The 18,681-nt window shown below is 39.4% G+C and overlaps 2 long non-coding RNA genes across 4 annotated transcripts; one reads left to right on the forward strand and one right to left on the reverse strand.

Moving 5' to 3' along the window:
- The first annotated feature begins 2,803 nt into the window (after positions 1-2,803).
- Positions 2,804-17,069, forward strand: LOC131922783 (uncharacterized). The gene is made up of 3 exons (XR_009382383.1): positions 2,804-3,000; positions 3,389-3,492; positions 16,883-17,069. It is a non-coding gene; the product is annotated as an uncharacterized LOC131922783 (long non-coding RNA).
- On the reverse strand, positions 11,802-18,123 carry LOC131922797 (uncharacterized). 3 transcript variants are annotated; one of them, XR_009382407.1, is made up of 4 exons: positions 15,080-16,897; positions 14,065-14,195; positions 13,370-13,404; positions 11,802-11,838 (listed from the first exon to the last, which is right to left on the reverse strand). It is a non-coding gene; the product is annotated as an uncharacterized LOC131922797 (long non-coding RNA). The 3 variants fall into 3 exon arrangements; XR_009382409.1 differs by lacking the exons at positions 13,370-13,404; positions 15,080-16,897 and adding an exon at positions 17,572-18,123; XR_009382405.1 differs by lacking the exon at positions 13,370-13,404 and having other exon boundaries at positions 15,080-16,050.
- Positions 18,124-18,681: the final 558 nt, after the last annotated feature.

Below are 18,681 nucleotides of genomic sequence, written 5' to 3' on the forward strand. Positions count from 1 at the left end.
GGAGCTATATATTTATTCTAATAAAATCACTTAATTATAATGAATTCACACATACAAAAACCATAACACATTTTAAGGAAGCCAATCAAACACTTACCCGCTTCCAAACTCTACACATATCAGTCAAATTCCTTAGGGTTGGAATGGCCATTCTGAAGTCATGGAGCTTCACTTAGGGATTCATACTTTCACAATCAATGACAGTTTTATCCATTCTTTATTTTTATGGTTCTTGTTATTCCAATATTAAAAAAGCTCTATTCCCTTATCCAAAAAAAAAAAACCACAACAAAAACTATGACGGATTTGAAATTAGAAGAATAATAATTTGGTAACCTCTTTCACAACTCATCTTTCATTTGGCCAACATTATTAATATTGGAAATAAGTGAACTTGTTTATGTCACAAAAGCACTGCATTACATGCTTTACCACTGTTTTGAGGTATCTGCTGTACCTCCAGGAAGCATTTGAAAACATTTGCATACAGTTTTCCATACTATCACAGGCTTTCTCGTTTTATAGATACCCTTAGCAACTCAACATGTACAATATAAAATATTTACACAACATTACTTGTGAGGTATCACTGTATATTAAAGTAATTAGCAGGGGCTATTTAACAGCCCTAAAGATTAGCAATTGACAGGACTTTGGGAATTAGAAAGGCACAGACTATAATTACTGTTAGCAATAGGAAATAGTTATGGTCCCTTTGGAGAACAATTTTATAACACATACTAACAGCTATAAGAACTTTTATGGCCTTAGGGCTACGAAACACAAGCAGGACTATACAATCTGAAGAAATTATTATGCATATACTTTTATCCTTTCACACAAAAGGAAATCAGTTATATAATATTATACTGTGTTGTACACTAGAAATAACCCAGAGAGAAACTGTAGGTCTCATGTTCTTGTTTACTGATGCATATGATGGTTTTTAAATGCTCAAATATTATATAGTCATAAAATATCAAAACTCTATGGACTCTGTCAATGACCAGAAAAGAATGATGAAGTAATTTGTGAAGAGGTACATTAGTAATACTATGGATGCTTTAACTTTAAGAAGGAAGATGAGGGTGGGTTAAGGAGCAATATAAAAAAGTTCACCTACCATGTGCAAGGTCATGGGTTCATTCCTGGGTACCTTGTGTAATATGAAAGGGTCCAACAGTTTAGAGCCATTCTTGAACATTGCCAGATTCATGGGCAGAAGACCTTGCAGAATGTGTGTTAGAGTAGTCCCTTCTTTAAAATCATGTGCAATCACTTATGGATTCATTAAAAGTAACAGGAATAACCACAAACTCTTGATACATAAATAAGTATATAGGTGCCTTTATTGATCAACAATATGATACAAGAAGATAAATGCTTTGTGCTTTAAAAATAAAGAATTCAGAGGATGAATCTCTCTGCAATTCTAGGGCTTCTGTCAGTAGCCTCCATTTTTAATGCTGCACACCTCAAAAGTTTTATGCATGACAGGGCACTATACTCCAGGTTTGCCTAAAATATTTTTCTCCATATGGGGAAGTTTTATGGTTAGTGCAAAATGGACAATGGCCCACTGAGTCCTCTGCACAAAAGGTTGAACTTACAGCTATTATTTTTGTTTTCACTCAGTTAAAAGGACTCCTCTTTTAATCTTTACACAGTGTACTCTCAACATGTGGTTAGGTTGTTCTCTCATATTGAAACTGCACCCTTACCCCCTGAAGGTACTACTATTTTTACTTTACCACATAAATTACAGAACCAAATTTGTAAAAGAAATCCCCCTTTCTTTGTGGGTTATGTCAGAGCCCATCCCACCTTGCCAGGACCTACTCATGATGGCAATCATCTCACTGATCTTCACACCAAGTAACTTGTTCTTAGGGCTGTAGAAACTGCTAAGGCAAGCCATAATCTATGCCATCAAAATGAGTCGGCTTTAAGATATCAGTTTAAATTATCTGTAATTAGAGATTGTGGTACTTGTCCTGCTCATCTTAATAGCCTCCCTCTGGGGGTAAATCCTAGGGGGCTATGCCACAATGACTTTTGGCAAATAGATGTCACCCATTCTCTTTCATTTGAAAAGTTGTCTTCTGTACGTGTGTGTTGACACTTTTCTCATATTATTGTTGCTTCTGCCCATATGGGAGAGAGGCCTCTAAAGACATTATACAACATTTGTTTTTTAGCTTTTCATACCCTGCCATGCCAAGAGCATTAAAGACAGAAAATGCTGCTGCGTATCCATCAAAAACCTTCAAATCTTTTTGCAATACTTCTCACATCTCCCACACCACAGGCATTCCTTATAACCCCCAGGGTCAGGCCATTGTAGAAAGGTCCCATCAAACATTAAAAATTCAAATTATAAAATTACAAGAAGGGGAATTCAAATACAGCTCTCCTCATCATCTTTTGCAACATGCCATGTTTGTGATTAATCACTTAAATATTGATGTTAAAGGTCAAACTCTGATGCTCTGTCACTGGGGCTCGGAAAATGAAACAAACAACAACAACAGCATCAACAACAACAAAAACATTGGTTAAGTGGGAAGATCTATTGACAGGAAGAGGATATGCTTGTGTTTTCCCTCAGGATGCTGATTCACTCGTTAGGATTCCAGACCGCCTAATTTGACCTCATGGCAAACTTCCCCCAACCAACATTTCAAACTTCCCGGTTCCGGCTTCTGCTACCCTCTTATGAAGAAGCCTCTCTACAAAATAGTACACTGCACACAGCTACTCAGCTGCCCAGCCAGCATGATCCCTCTGTGTCACAGCTTGTTCCATAGCTCCAACGTCTCAGTCTGAGAGGTCGAATTCCTAGGAACCGTCACTCGTGTGGTCAACGAGAATCAGCCCCCTCCAACCTGGGGCCAAGTAAAAAATGTCGCTGACCGTGCTCGGGGTATGGTACGACAAGGAGCACTTCCTCCATCAGCAGACAGCCTTTTCGTTGCTGTGCTTGCTATCATCGCTGCTCAGGTACTGTTTTTCCTCTAACGTCCGGCTGCCGATCCTTATTGAGCATTATGCTCCTGACCCTCCTTTTTTTCATCCAACTACATGGGACTTTCAAAAGATAAAAGATGTTACTAATGATACTAAGCTTATGAGAGGAGAAGGCAGCATCTTTATTTTGCAAAAAACCTTTCATAGTATTTCTTATTACAGATATGCTGATATAGTCCCTTTATGCTTTTCAACAAAGAATGATTACCCCCCCCACCCCCAGGTTGCCTTTCACTGTCACCACGAGCTCTGGTGGCTGACTCCCTACTTCCCCCTAAGGGGCGTGATCTTTGGATTCTAAACTTTAACTCTGTGGGAAATAGTTCAGATCTAGTAACCACGATCTCTTCACCTTCTACAGATTCACCACCCTGTAAAGATTCAAAAATATTAGAAACCACGTGGGATCATGTAAGCAGGACCTCTGGGTTCCTCCCTGGTTCTTCTGTGGATTTCCAAAAAAGGGTATTTATTTCTCACCACAAAATACAAATTTAAAAATATTTGAATAGTCGATTTCCAGTCCAGTTTATAATTATAATTATAGATCCTATTTGAAGCATAACAAAAGTATTTTTAATTGGAATGATTCTCTCTCTCTCTCTCTCTCTCTCTCTCTCTCTCTCTCTCTCTCTCTCTCCCTCTCTCTCTTTGGTTTTTTGAGACAGGGTTTCTCTGTGTAGTTTTTGTGCCTGTCCTGGATATCACTCCGTAGACCAGGCTGGTCTCGAACTCGCAGAGATCTGCCTGCCTCAGCCTCCTGAGTGCTGGGATTAAAGGAGTGTGCCACGGCTGCCTGGTTGAAATGATTCTTTTATACCTAAATCTACAGTCATTGATAAATAATATTCATCTGGCTGGCCTGCTCCTGTATTCCTCACTGCAGGAAATAAGGTTCTACAGCCTGATCTTCATTAATTATTGGCAGCAACTATCTTTGTTCGCTTAAAGAGTCCTACTTATAAAGACCCAGAGGTTTATGGTATACATGCCTGTGTTCTTATTCCTTTTGCTCTTCTGAAAGTGGGCCCTTTGGTAGGATTAATATCACTTTTGCACCTGAGGGTGTTCCTATTGTTTTTTGTGAAAAATGCATTATTACAAATTGCATTGTTGCATCCAAAAGTCTGATGTCCCCAAAGACCACTAAGAGACCAATCCGAATGCGAAAGTAGAGTCTTTAATTGGAGAGTTTAAACTCAGGCCCCTTGTCCATCAATCAGAGCAGTGGAGTGAGAGGGACCCCGAGCAGTAACAGGATAGGATTTTTACAGTGGTTAGGGTCGGGGGTCTAGGAGAATTTCAACTCTATATAATTACAAGCTCAGGACTGGTGCTTACTTCAGGTTAGAGACGCTTGGTTTGAACTGATTGGAGAGTTGCAACTGCAAGAAAATTCCTATATCCTCTAGTAGTTTATGTCCTTGCATCTATATCACCAGTAGACCCATTTCCTCTGATAGTTACACATCCCATTTTTATCTGCAGGAAACTCATTCCCTCTGACAGTCATGGTATACAATCTATAAGAGCAGAAAACATCCCATGGGACATACCTGGTGTTTTGTTTAGTATGGCAGTTATGCTATATCATATCCTTTAGGTTATGGCAGGAAATGTCTGGAACTCATTTTTGTGTAGCTCGTAATTGTCTGGGTCTAGGGGCAGAGGGTCAGCACATCCTCTGGTGGGTTTTTTAGAATAATTTGTCCAAGGGCCTGCTGCCCCCTGTCTGACCCTTCTCTAAGATGGCTGCAACCCTGTCATCCTCCCAGTATAAATTCTTCTTATGATCCCAATACTTATATTGTAGTCAGACAGCCTTCATATGTACTTTTGCCAGTTAATCTTAGCTAATAATGATCTTGGTGTTCATGGCATAGAAGAACTCACTAATGCCCTTAGTAGGCCTAAACGATTTATTGCTGCTTTAATTTTGGGCATCACTGCAGTCATTAGTATTACAGGAACTGTTACTGCATCTACAACTGCCTTAATACAATAGGTACATAGCACTGATCATGTTAATCAACTATCTAAAAATATCTCTGTGTTATTTATTAAGTGGTGCTGTTTACTGTGCAAGAGAAGCCATGAGGCACAAAAAACAAAAACAAAAACAAAACAAAACAAAACAAAAAACCACTCTAAGAGCTTATTAAGGGAAGGGAATAGAAAGGGTATGCATAGGCCTATGGAATGACCATGCAGGAAGAGAGGGAAGGAATAGCTGGAAGCTGATTTTGTAGGTTCCCCCACTCCTGCACATGTACATATGGGCTTACATAGCTATGCCATGCATGTGCATAGATTACATGATCACGCAGTGCATGGATTGCATAGGATAGAATGTCCTAGGATGACTAAGCATCTTGCTTTGCTACTGGACAGAACATGTGCGGTCATGTAGCTGGGGGAATGGCTTGGAATTCTAACACTTTGGACTTAGTTACACAGGGACAGATAAATAAAAAGCTTGAAGATAGGGTTAATTCTCTGGAGGAAGCAGTCTTGTTCACAGGAAATCAAATTCAAAACATCAAGGTTAGACATCCCACCTCTTACCATTCATATTTTAAATAGACTTGTGTCACTCCTATCCCCTGTAACTCCTCAGGAATTACATGGCTTCAAGTCCAGACTCGTCTTTGGGGTGTACAGAATAATTCTGATAATTCTGATTTCTCCATGGATTTACAGCCCGCATGTTGTCAAATGACTGCAATTAGTCAGGCTAAATTACAGTCTCTCTCAGCTTCTTTTGTGGTAGAAAGATTTATAAATTCCTTAAATTCCTTTATGACAGGAGAAACATTCTGGTCATTATCAATCTGGGCATTATCCTAGCCCTTGTGCTCATTCTTCTCTTCCTCCTCCCAGTCATCCTCCAAAGACTGACAAGCTCTATTAGATCTCTTCAATGGGATTCCCAGACATCTAAATTAAAGAGTAAAAAGGGGAAGATGGCGTGGACAGCATGGCAAACATTGTTGATTAACAAAGTTCCAGCATTTTGATATTGCAGACCACACTTTTCCAGCATCTTTTTACTTTTATTTTATTTATTTATTTTTTTTTAATTTTTATTTTGCAATACAATTAAGTTCTACATACAGGCACAGATTCCCTTGTTCTCCCCCCTCACGCCCCCCTCACCTTCCCCCCAGCCCGCCTCCCATTCCAATCTCCTCCAGGGCAAAGCCTTCCCCACAGACTGAGATCAACCTGGTGGACTCAGTCCAGGCAGGTCCAGTCCCCTCCTCCCAGGCCGAGCCAAGCGACCCTGCATAGGCCCCAGGTTTCAAATAGCCGACTCATGCAATGAGCACAGGACCCAGTGCCAGTGCCTGGATGCCTCCCAAACAGATCAGGCCAATCAACTGTCTCACCCACTCAGAGGGCCTGATCCAGTTGGTGACCCCTCAGCCATTGGTTCATATTTCATGTGTTTCCGTTTGTTTGGCTATTTGTCTCTGTGCTTTATCCGACCTTGGTCTCAACAATTCTCTCTCATATAAACTCTCCTCATTCTCGCTAATTGGACTCCCAGAGATCCACCTGGGGCCTAGTTGTGATCTCTGCATCCAGATCCCTCAGTAGTTGGATGAGGTTTCTAGCACGACAATTAGGGTGTTTGGTCATCCCATCACCAGAGTAGGTCAATTTGGACTGTCTCTCGACCATTGCCAGCAGTCTGTTGTGGGGGTATCTTTGTGGATTTCTGTGGGCCTCTCTAGCACCCATCTCCCCCAAGATCCAGCTATACCACTCTTGGGCATATACCCAAGGAATGCTCAACCACACCACAAGAGCACTTGTTCAGCTATGTTCATATCAGCATTGTTTGTAATAGCCAGAACATGGAAACAACCTAGATGCCCTTCAACTGAAGAATGGATAAACAAAATGTGGTACATATACACAATGGAATACTACTCAGCAGAGAAAAACAATGACATCATGAGGTTTGCAGACAAATGGATGGACCTAGAAAAAATCATCCTGAGTGAGGTATCCCAGACTCAGAAAGACAAACATGGTATGTCCTCACTCATAACAGGATACTAGATGTGGAACAAGGATGACTGGACTGCTACTTTTATTTTTAATGATTTTCACTATTAATGCCTTTCCTTTTAAGAAATTTTGTGGGGACTTTTGTAAAGGATAAAAATGTGTACAATGTTAGCTTCTCTAAATTAAATAATTCTTCAGAAAAAAATCTTGCCACAGCAAAACTGAGAATTCCGTTGTGCCTTCCCAATTACACCAAGAACAGGAATGTTAGAGATTAACTAGACACACCTGATCCCAAGGATGAAATGCCTAGAGTTCAGATCCAGAGCCTGAGGCCATTAAAGGCAAAAGTTCAGTTTATAAATACAGAATGGTACAGTATAATGAGAAAAGAGTAAGCCTGAAAACCCCTGCTGAAGCAAATCTCCAGCATGCTTACATTCCCTACCTCTGTGAAATCAATCTTCATCTCCATCTCAGTGAAGTCACAAACATCTGCATGCAATCCCCCATCTCTGTGAAGTCAGAGACTTCTTCCATCCCCACCTCTGCAAAGTTACAGACATCTGCTCTCTATTGTCATCTCTTTGAAGTCATAGACTTTTCTTCTATCCCCATCTCTATGAAGATATAGATCTCAGCTTTGATTCTCCCATCTCTGTGATATCATAAACTTCTGCTTCCATTCCCATATTTCTCTGAAGTCATGGATTTCTGCTACAGTCCCCTATCTCTGTGAAATCATTGACTTTTGCTTCCAAATCCCATCTCTGTGAAGTCATAGACTTCTTCCATTACCACCTCTATGAAATCACAGATAACTGCTTCCATCCCCTATCTCTGTTAAATCATAGACCTCTGTTCCATCCTCATCTGTGTGAAGTCATAGACCTCTGCACCCATTCCTCATCTCTGGGAAATCAAAGACACTTGCCTTCATCCCCCATCTCTGTTTTTATCTGTTTCATTTTCAGCTTCAGGGTCAAAATGGAGCAAACTGCTTTTTGGTGAGACAGTCACTCTGTTTTGTAGACATTATCTCACCAATAGATGTTTCAGTAGGTGAAGAAGTCCAGGGAACAATTTATTCCTATCTTTAAAAGGTAAGGAGGTTAAATGACATATTTAAGAAACTAAAAGCAGAGGTTCAGCATCCACAACAGGTTCTGTGTATAAGAGCATCAGCCAAATGTCTTCCAGAAAGACAGTGAGCTAAAGGATATTGAAATTTTGCCAGACATGAATTTTCAGAGACATCATTTATTTTAAACTAAGAATTCAGAGACGAAGGGCACTGAAGATAGTTTATTCAAGGTGTACAACATGTGCTTTCCTTTGAGACATGATTCTGTAACAAGAAACTAAAACTGACTTTCAACTTTCAGTTTCAGGGGATTATCCACACAGGCATGTATAGAAGTGTTTCTTTTGTTTAGCATGATTTATAATAGGCATTATACATGCTATAACAGGCCAGTCTGTGAAAATGGAGTGAACAAGTTAGAGGTAATTTGTGATGGTTTCATAAAGCCCAGCAGTGTCTGCTTTGTTCAAAAGGAATTGACTTTTGAGTCTTTGATCCTGCTTCTGTGAGTAGTGTATAAAAACCAAAAAATTTATTCCAAGTGAAGGAATCCTTCGTGGGGAGATCACTTCATCTTTGTCAAAAGATAACTTCATCTTTTCCCAAAGTATTCTAATTATTTTCCCCTGTATTTATTAGTTTGCTTGTAAGTCTATGCGTTTTTGTATGTTGAAGTGTGTGCATGTTTCCGTGTACATATCATGGCACGAGTGTGGTGGCAGAAGGAAAATGAGGAGAGTTAGCTTTCTCCTTCCACAGTGGGGGATCCAGGGATCAATGGAAGTCATCAGGTTTGGCAACAAGAACCTTTGAGTGATAATATATCCCAAAGCCTCATCAAAGAATAGTTTATACCTTGTATTTAGAATCTAGTCATCTGATTTTATTATATTTTGATGGTTAATTGTTGACCTATACTTCTCAGAGTACAGATGCCATTCCAACTTGTCCTCAGTTCAACATGATCACCCAGTGTCCTAGGTGAGCTCCCTTACTCCCTACTGACTCTCCTGGGCACACTCTTTTTTGTCTACACTAGCTCCCTTCCCCCATCAGGGAAAGGCTGTTTTGACATCTGCTTTCTGTTCTGTCTTCCATGGTTTTCAAGAGACAGTCACAATAGTTATTTCCTCAGCACGTGTGTATTTTCCTGTCTTTAGAAAGTGCCTTTTCAATCTGTTTTTCACATTCCTACAAACCTACCTTCCTCCTTGGCTTTATTCATCTTCTGTGAAATTATTACTATTTGACACAATGTACATAAATTTAATTTGCTTCATTCATTGTCTATCTCCTCCCTGTATCATGTCCCTTTGTACTGCTCTATTCATCAGAAAGAATATTCAATATAGGTTGAGGGATCATTAAGTGAGTGAAGGTAAACTGCTTTTATGATTAGTAGAATTATCGAAAATTTCAATTTCAATTTAAATCAGAATTTAGCAACTTATCTTCATGGAAAACTCCCATCATCTTATAAGCTCATAGAAAGACTTTCATGTATTTCATCTATAAGCTATCTATAACTGATTCACTTTGAAGTATGAAAACTTTGGTTCAACCTCAGTATAAAAGTGAATACAGGAAGAAAAATCAATGGACAACTGTCTAGAAAATATTTCATGGAAAAAACATTATTTTGTGACTTCTTGTGTGCTTTCTTTTTCCATATGTGAATGCCTGATATTTCAGAGTATAGTTACCTAATTATGAAATTAAAAGTGGGTTTATCCTGTCTTCCAGTTAACCAAAACATCAGTGACAAGCCATGCCTGGCAGATGCAGGCTGAGAACTTGGCTCATGGACCTCTCAGCACGCCCTCCTAGGCTCATCTGTGCATTTAGATAGTTCTGGAAAGAGAACAACTCACATTTTTTTTGTTTGTTTCCTAGAGAAAAAAAACAAACTTACTAAAAGTTTTAAAATATTGTGCTGTTTCATCTTTTTTTATAACATCTCCACACAGATCTTTTGAGTAGTCTTCTAAGAAAATTTAACTCTTACATATTATTAAAACTAAATCCCACATTTTTTAAAAGGAGTAAAGTGGAGAAAACTAGATAGAAAAATAAACTTTCAGTGTTACCCCTGACTTGACAATAGCACATTTTAAAATGTAGTAAACTTTCTGGTATGCATTTTCCCTCTAAGCACTTGGTCCTCTTTATCTTATTCTGTTGACATCACTCATTATCCTTTCTGTGACAGTCACACACTGATGACGCTTAAGGACCCAGAGTGAGATCACTCATGTAATCACTGATTAAGATTTTTAAGGCTTCAGTGCTACTTCAAACTTCTGCTTCTTATTTTATTTTTGCTATCAAGCCCACCTCCATCTGCCAAGGCTTGCTCTGTTCCTGCCTCTAGATTGTCATGAATCCTTACTCCAGATTCTGTCCCTGGGGATCTTTTCTAAGTTCTGCATATTCTGAGGTGCATATCTCACTGCCTGCTGTAGATGTCCAATGAGTTAGCTCCAGTCACCTTGAATATCACTTGGCACCATAATGTCCTCCATAGTCTATAATTCATTTCCTGTTTCTCCTTTCTGAAGATAGTTTTATCCCCAATATACTGTGTCCAGTCAGAATCTAATGGCACATGTACCTGTGGGAGGGGATGGAATTCTAATTAAGACTTGTAGTCAGAATGTTGCAATATCTTTTTTTTTTTTGAGACAGGGTTTCTCTGTATAGCTTTGGTGCCTTTCCTGGAACTCACTCTGTAACCCAGCTTGGCCTCAAACTCACAGAGCTCCGCCTTCCTCTGCCTCCCAAGTGCTGGGATTAAAGGCATGCGCCACCATCTGTATCCCTGGTGAACTGCAATATCTTATGGCCATTTTTCAGCTGTTTTTTATTGAGTTAATGGGTTTATTTCTGACATTTTCAGGATGCTGGCTTCCATGAGTCATCCATGTATTGGTTGACAACTTTCATTTCTCCCAATGGCAGTGCCAATAGTTCTCAGAAAAAGAGGAAGTATGAACTCCCACATGACTGTGCACCTCCAGCTCTGGGGAGACTTAATAAAAACCTGAGCTGTGCCTTGGTTGGTTCAGTGTTTTCTCTACTCATCAGTATGACTTGGCCACTCCGTTTGTATCACATGTGTCTCCTGAGACACAGTGGTCCAGGGACATTTTCTGACCTTGCCACACACTCAGTCTGGTTGATACATTCATCTAAAATTAGTTGTTCAAACAATGGAGGAAAATGCTCTTACTAGGTGCAGAAATGACACTATTAATGAGAGCCTACTGTGCGCACTAAGGGATGCATACAGATGTTGTTCCCTTTAATCCTTCTAAGAGGGCAAAAGTGAAAATCTTCAGTCTATTTTGGAGATGAAGAACTGGGTTCAGGGGAATTTAGAGTAATTGGACTCTAAAGTGATCAGATGCAAGGAGTGTATGCAGAACACCAGGTCCCGGTACAGCTTACTTTCTGGAGGGATTTCACTATTTTTTTCTCTCCTCTTATAACAAAATTTATTGGTACATTTTTCCTTTGTTCTTTTTATTAGCATATATTGTATTGACTGTACAAAGCAATGTTTTCACTATGATGTGTGCCTATCTATGGAATGTTCACATTGACCCCTATTGACCTCTTGATCCCCTAGACACTTCTGTCTGTCCTCTTCCTCTTCTTCATCTTCCTCATCTTCTTTCTCTTTCCAGAAATGGCCTTTTCTACTTTCATGCCTTTTAAGAAGAAATCTGAACCATAAGAAAATCTGGAATAGTTGTCTTTTATAAAACATACAATTTTTGTACACAGGCTTTCAGGATTATTTCAACTATAAGAGAATTGAACATGTCTAACATGTTAGTTTAAATTGAGGATATCTCCCAGTGACCATCATCACAGGAAAGCTTCTTTAGGCTAAGCTCGTCCCCCATGTCTCATGAACAGCAAGGTGGGGACATGAAGGAGGATGGCAGACATCCTCAGGCACTTCTCCAGGATGTGCCCACATCTTCAATGTTTTACAGAAGGGAAAAACTTTGACAACCCTTACAGGTTTATTTTTTTTCCTTCGAGATTAGTTTAGATTTGTTTTTCATGTGAAACTTACCATTTAAAAAAATGTCTGTCATAAAAGTTAATGATTACTTTTTCAGCATAAATCATACTTTATTCCATAATGCTTTTTAATCATTATTCTGATGTTCTAAACTAAGTCAGGTGTACAAAACATATCTTGTTTTATAATAAGCCTTTGTAAGCCTCAGAGCACATTTCAGCCATGTAATAAAAGAGATGCTGCTGTGTGGAAGTCATTTTTTTCCTAGCATTAACATGCTGCATCTTCCATCAGCAGCAGTCCTGATTAACAAATGCCTTCCAACTTATCTATAATGAGCTTCTGTTATAATTCCTCATTCTCACCTTTAGAAATCATGTGTCTGTCTCTAGGAGGCTCACACCTGCCTCATTTGAGAAAAGCTGGCTGGTTCACCCTTCCTGACAGACATTTACACTGCCTAGCAGCAGTCAGCCCATAATCAGAGTTATTGATGCTTCAGGGTTTTCTCAAGTCAACAGCAATGTCACATGATGCAGGAAGGGATGTAGCTTCATGATTTCCATCCATGCCACAGTTTGTGGCTTCCAAATGATGTGACAATAACATGTTTCCAGTGTTATTTTAAGTGATTGTAATTTGTCATAATGGTGAGTACCATTTACCAAGCACATAGTATGTGCTGAATGGAATCTTTATCACATTAACAAACTAATGATCCTCACAAGCCATGTGATTGCACTAGGGTCAAGTTCAAGTCACATTCCAGGACAAAAGGAAGCATGGAACAATGAGCTGAGCTGCACAGGGCTGCATTTCCCTCTGGAATGTATTCAGGGGCCTACACAGAGAGTAGTTCTGCCCTAAATCCCAGGGCCAAGCACTGGAAATCTCCCTTTGAGTTGTGAACTAATGGTGTCAAAGAGACTCACAAAACACCAACCATTACTGCAGTTTTTTGTTACCTCCCAGAACTTGACATTAAGACCCTATTGCTGAAGACATCACACACTCCGGACACAAAACACAGAGGAATTGAACTTGAACTGACATGTGTCACACTTTGATTCATGCTTTAAAATATATTAGGGTGCAGTGAAGATGGCATGCTTATAAAAAAGTAGAGATGAGCCAAGATTGCATCAGATGAATTTGTGTAGAGCGGTGTTACCTGCATGCTTTATTGCTTACCAACAAGGGTTTCTTACCTCTGCCACTTTCCAACATCTTTCAAATCTGAAGCCTGAAAGAAAGAAAGAAAGAAAGAAAGAAAGAAAGAAAGAAAGAAAGAAAGAAAGAAAAGAAAAGAAAAGAAGGAAAAGGACAGTAGGGTTTATTTTAGCTTATAGTTCTAGAAGGGATACAGTTGATCATGGCAGGGAAGGAATGGTGGCAGGAATGTGAGGCTGTCTGGTGACCAGGAAGCAGAGTGATCACATTTCATCCATAAACAGGAAGTAAAGGGTGAGAATAGGAACTGGGGTCAGGCCAGATTCTTCCATCTAGAGCTCACCTTTTACAGGTTCCTTTTCCCCTCCCCTTTTGTTAAAAATAGATTATTTTATCATACAATATTTCCTGATTACAGTCCCCCCTCTTTCTACTGTTCCCACTTCCTCTCTACCTCCCCTCCCCTCTGGATCCACTCCCTTTCTGTTTCTCATTAGAAAAGAACAGGATTCTAGGAGATAGCAACCAAACATAATAAAATAAAATATAACAAGATAAAATAACAGCCATCACACTTTGTTTAGAAGAGGCAAACCAAGAGAAGGAAAAGAGTCCCAAGAGAAGACACAAGAATCAGAAACGAACTAGTTCACACACCCAGGAGTCCCACAGAAATACTAAACAAAACCCATAATATATATAGAGAGGACCTGGTACAGTGTCAGCCTTGTACCTGCTGCTTCAGTCTCTGTGAGTTCATATGAGCCTTGCTCTGTTGATTTAGTTGGTTTTGCTGTCCTGGTGTCCTTCATCCCCTCTGGCTCTTACATACATTGCCTCCTCTTCTGCAGGGTTCCCTGAGCTCTGAGGGGAAGGATTTTATGGAGACATCCAATTTAGACATATGTGTTCCAAGGACTCTCTCTCTGTAATGTCTGGCTATGGGTTTCTGTATTTGTTTCCATCTGCCATAGAAGGAAGCTTTCTGATAAGGACAGAATAAGCCACATAACTATGCATATAGCAAAATATCATTATAAGTCATTTTATTGTTATGTTTATTTTTTTAGACCAGTATTATTTGGTTTTACCCTAGGTTTCTGAGTCTATGGTTTTTGGTCATCCAAATCATATCCTGTATGGGTACCATCTCATTAAGTGGGCCTTAAATCAAATCGGGCATGATACCATTTTTGAGTAGTCTACTCAAAGGTAAAATGCACCCACACAAATTCAAACAAAGTGGTCTCCAAAGGCTCAGTGTGTCTGTGGATCCCTGTATCCTAATTAAACACTCAATAACACATTGGAGATTCACCCCTAAACTGAATCACTTTCATTCTTGAAGAGAGGTTCATGTAACAGCTGTACTGAGACAGGAACATGGAGACACAGCTCCTACATACTTCTGTTTGTTGTGTAAAGATTTAGACGTATTTATGTCTGCTGGCAGAAAACACAGAGATGGAAAAGACAGAATTACTGTGGAAAGTTTGTTAACATTTCTCCTCCAAACAAATCGAGCTCCTTGGAGGAACCATTAGATTAACTAGCTGCTGTACCTTCCTGGCCTTTCTCTAGCCTGGTTTAATTACATCGTTACTAGGCAATAAGCATGTCAGAGTCAAATCCTCTTGTCAAATCTTCCCACCTTGGGAAGTAATACAAATCCATTTCTCCGTTGAGATCATTTTTGTTTGCCCCTAGGTTAACAGAGATAACTATTTTCTAGAACTCAACCCACTTACCATTTTAATAGCCCATCAGTGTCCCCGTGAGCAGCCATGAGGATTGATGGGGTGGCATTTCTGAGCCACAGTAAGCTTGTAAAATGAGAAGATTTGTATAAATGAAAGCCAGTAATTCTAACACTGCAAAGGTTCCCATTTGGATTTCCATCTGTGCTCACAGAATGATCCTGTAGGCCTTGCAAAACTCTACAGTATTGTCTTTTCCCATAGCATTGTCTTTTCCTACCTTACTACAATGTGTACAGTAGCAATTTGAAACCACAAAGCATCTCAGGAAATCTATGTCAACACCTGAAACAGAGACTTATACATGAACCCTAGAGTGATAAGTAGGCCATGGCTGTATACGATGCTAGTGAAATGTATGCTTGTATAGGAACATGAAACTAAGAAGGGAAGAATACAGTGGCCATTTGCCTGTCAACTTGATTGTATTGAGAAATACTTGGGAAATTGGTAAGCACACTGGGTGTTTTTGGGAGGGCTCTCAGTATGAATGGTAAATTCAGATGTACTCTGACTGTGGTCAGTGCCATTCAACACCTCGGGCTCAGATGGACCAAAAGAGGGGGAGGAGGAGCCCATTAGCTCATATCTTCTTCCTGCTGCCATGAGGAGAGATATTCTCTTTCACCGCAGGCCTAAGGACAATGATCCAGGCAGCTGTGCACCAAATAAATCTTTCTCCATTTAAATTGTTTCCTTCATGTATTTGTGAAAGCAACAAAATTGTGAGCTGTACAGGGACACTGGACAGGACACACAGCTGCACATCAGGGACATTTTGTTTAGGATCCACATGCCTCATCCCACCAAGCCCTAGTGAAAATCTTTGTCAATTTTGAACTTAAAGTGTCATATTTCATATGAACTAAAATAAACTGCACAGAGCTGATTTTTCTTCTCATAAATAATACAATATAAAAAATATAATATAAGATTGACTCTCTGTTTATCTGGTGTTTATTTGAACCCCTACAAATACCACAACCTAAAGTTGTTTATGATGTAGAATTTGCATATATCTTACGTACTTCATCCTGTAGGCTTTCATTCATTTCTGTTGATATTGATACCTAATCAACGAACCTGTTTGCAAATGCAGTATTGCTTAAGGCATAAACAAGAAAAAGAATCTGCAAATGTTTAGACTCTCTTATTTCAGATATTTTCAATTCATTATTGGCATGTCTCATCGATATGAAACACATGTACACACAGAGCTAAATGTACTCCCAGATAAACTTTAAAATACATTTTTTAATGAGTTTTCAGGTTTTTCTCATAAGGAGAGAGAAATGAGTTGCATAGATTGAAGTGTGTCTTTCCCAAATCCATGGATCTCTGACTCCAGTGAAATTGCATTGGTAAGAAGGTAATCAGGAATTAGTTAGGGTAAACTGAGGCCAGAAGGGTGGAGCCTTGTTCTCATGAGGCTAATATCGAGTTTTTCTCTGCCTCCACTACTTAAAGGCAAAATTAGAAGTAGGTAATTGCATTCCAGCCAGGAAGGGAGTTCTCATAATAAATAAAACTCTACCAGAATCATATCATGCATTTCCATACTTTTATATTAAAATTAATTGACTCTGCCAGGCACAGCAGTGTGAAGCTTTATTCTTAGAAACTCTGGAGAAGCTGAGGCAGTGAGATAACTTAAACACAGGGGCTCAAGACTAGTTTGGGAAACAATGTGAGGCAGGTTCAATGAATCCAACTGCTGTAAACCCAAGTTATTGGATCTGTGATCTCTGAGACGTTCTTCATGTGTACTTAAAATAGTTTCATTTACTTTTGTAGCTACAGACAAAATATACCACGGAAAGAGAATACACAGGAGACCTTAAGCAAAACATAAACACCAGAAAACATATAATGCAGATGGAAGACTGGTAAACAGTGGACTGAAGTGCTGGTTATTTCCTGTGTTTCCAGTTAGTATTTATCAAGAGAGTCCCATGCAGAGTCTGACAGCTTTGGGTAAGTCACTTCTGCAATGTTGCCATAGTTACCAATGGTGCAATAATTTCTGATGTCTTTGCAGACAGAAAAAAAAAACACTGCACAGATTAGAAGAATTGAACTGATTATATATCTTTAGGTTTTTAAAATAGTCTTCTTGACTAAAGGAAGCTGTGGAAGTCTGGAAGTCTCTGTAGGATCATACTGTCCTCTATAAAGCTTCTCTGATAATTGCACCTGACAGTGATGTTTGGCTCCTGAACTAGTGATGTCTTCAAGCCAATATTATTGGCAACTCTAAATACATGCCATAGCACAGGTTTCTCAAGTATTTGAAATATACTTAAAGTAAAGACAACTGTTTTAATACAATGATCAAACGCTGAAGGCTTTGCTAGAACATTCAGCATTAGCCAAGTCTTACAGACCACAGCAACCCACTAGGTAACTTGAGGGATCAAGCCAAATCATTGTTTGATAGAAGCAAAGAAAACTGAGAGTCAGCAAAAGCGTATTAGGAACTATACATTTTGGCTTTAAAGTCTTCAATCCCAGTTGACTCCTATGAAGTCCTTAAACATAAGGGGACTGTAGACAAATTTATAATGGTCTTATTAATAAAAATAAAACATGGAGACAGATAAAGGAGTGAAAACCTGAGATAGAGATCAGAGGAATAGGAACAGCCACATGCTAACCTCACCTCACCAACTCTTCCAAAGCAGCTTCCAAAGGTGAGACTTCCTGTCTATCCACGCCTATATCTCTTGCTGTTCTGCCGTCTGATTTGCTCTCTATGTCCAACTACATCACTTCCTCTTCCTGCCCAGCTTTGTCACTTCCTGTCTGTCTGAACAGACCTCCATACCCCAATGGTTAACTAGTGTTGGAATTTAAGGTGTGTACCACTACACCTGGCCCTGTTCCCTAGTGTGGCCTTGAACTCACAGAGATCCAGACAGATAGATCCCTGCCTGCCAAGTGATAGGATTAAAGGTGTGTGCTACCATTGCCTGACAGCTATATAGTGGCTGACTTTTTCCTCCGATTTTATTTATTTGGGAAGTTTTATTTTATTGGGAGACACAGTTTATTGGGGACACAATACATCACCATACATCAGCTTTATTTCTCTATATTCAATGAGAGATATATGTGTTGTCTTCAGCAATAAGGCTTTGCTGTAGTTTGTGGAGCGAAACCTATTGTCTTGGCAACAGCTTGGGTTGTTTGGGGCCTTCCATGGGACACCTTGGGCCAACAACTCAATTAGATGCAACTCAATCTTGGTACTAGAAGATTTATTTGGTAACAAGAAAAGGCTGTAGGGTTTCTATCCTCCCCATTATTTAGTGATTTCATTTATCTAACCTTCATATACATATATATGTATATATATGTATGTATGTATATGTGTGTGTGTTTTGTGTGTGTTTATGTATAAGCTTATACTGTATTAGGTTTCCATACTACCCCTCAACTTGTCCTTAATTTTAGCTGTGTCTCCCTGTATTCCCTCCTCAGTTACTCTCTCTCCTCCCGCTCCAGACTTTATCTTCCCGTTCTAGCATCCCATCCATCTATATCTATATATTGTATTTTCATTTCCTAACATGATCTCTCTGTAACCCCCCCCC

Source organism: Peromyscus eremicus, chromosome 1 (assembly GCF_949786415.1).
Source record: "Peromyscus eremicus chromosome 1, PerEre_H2_v1, whole genome shotgun sequence".
NCBI classification, from domain to species: Eukaryota; Metazoa; Chordata; class Mammalia; order Rodentia; family Cricetidae; genus Peromyscus; species Peromyscus eremicus.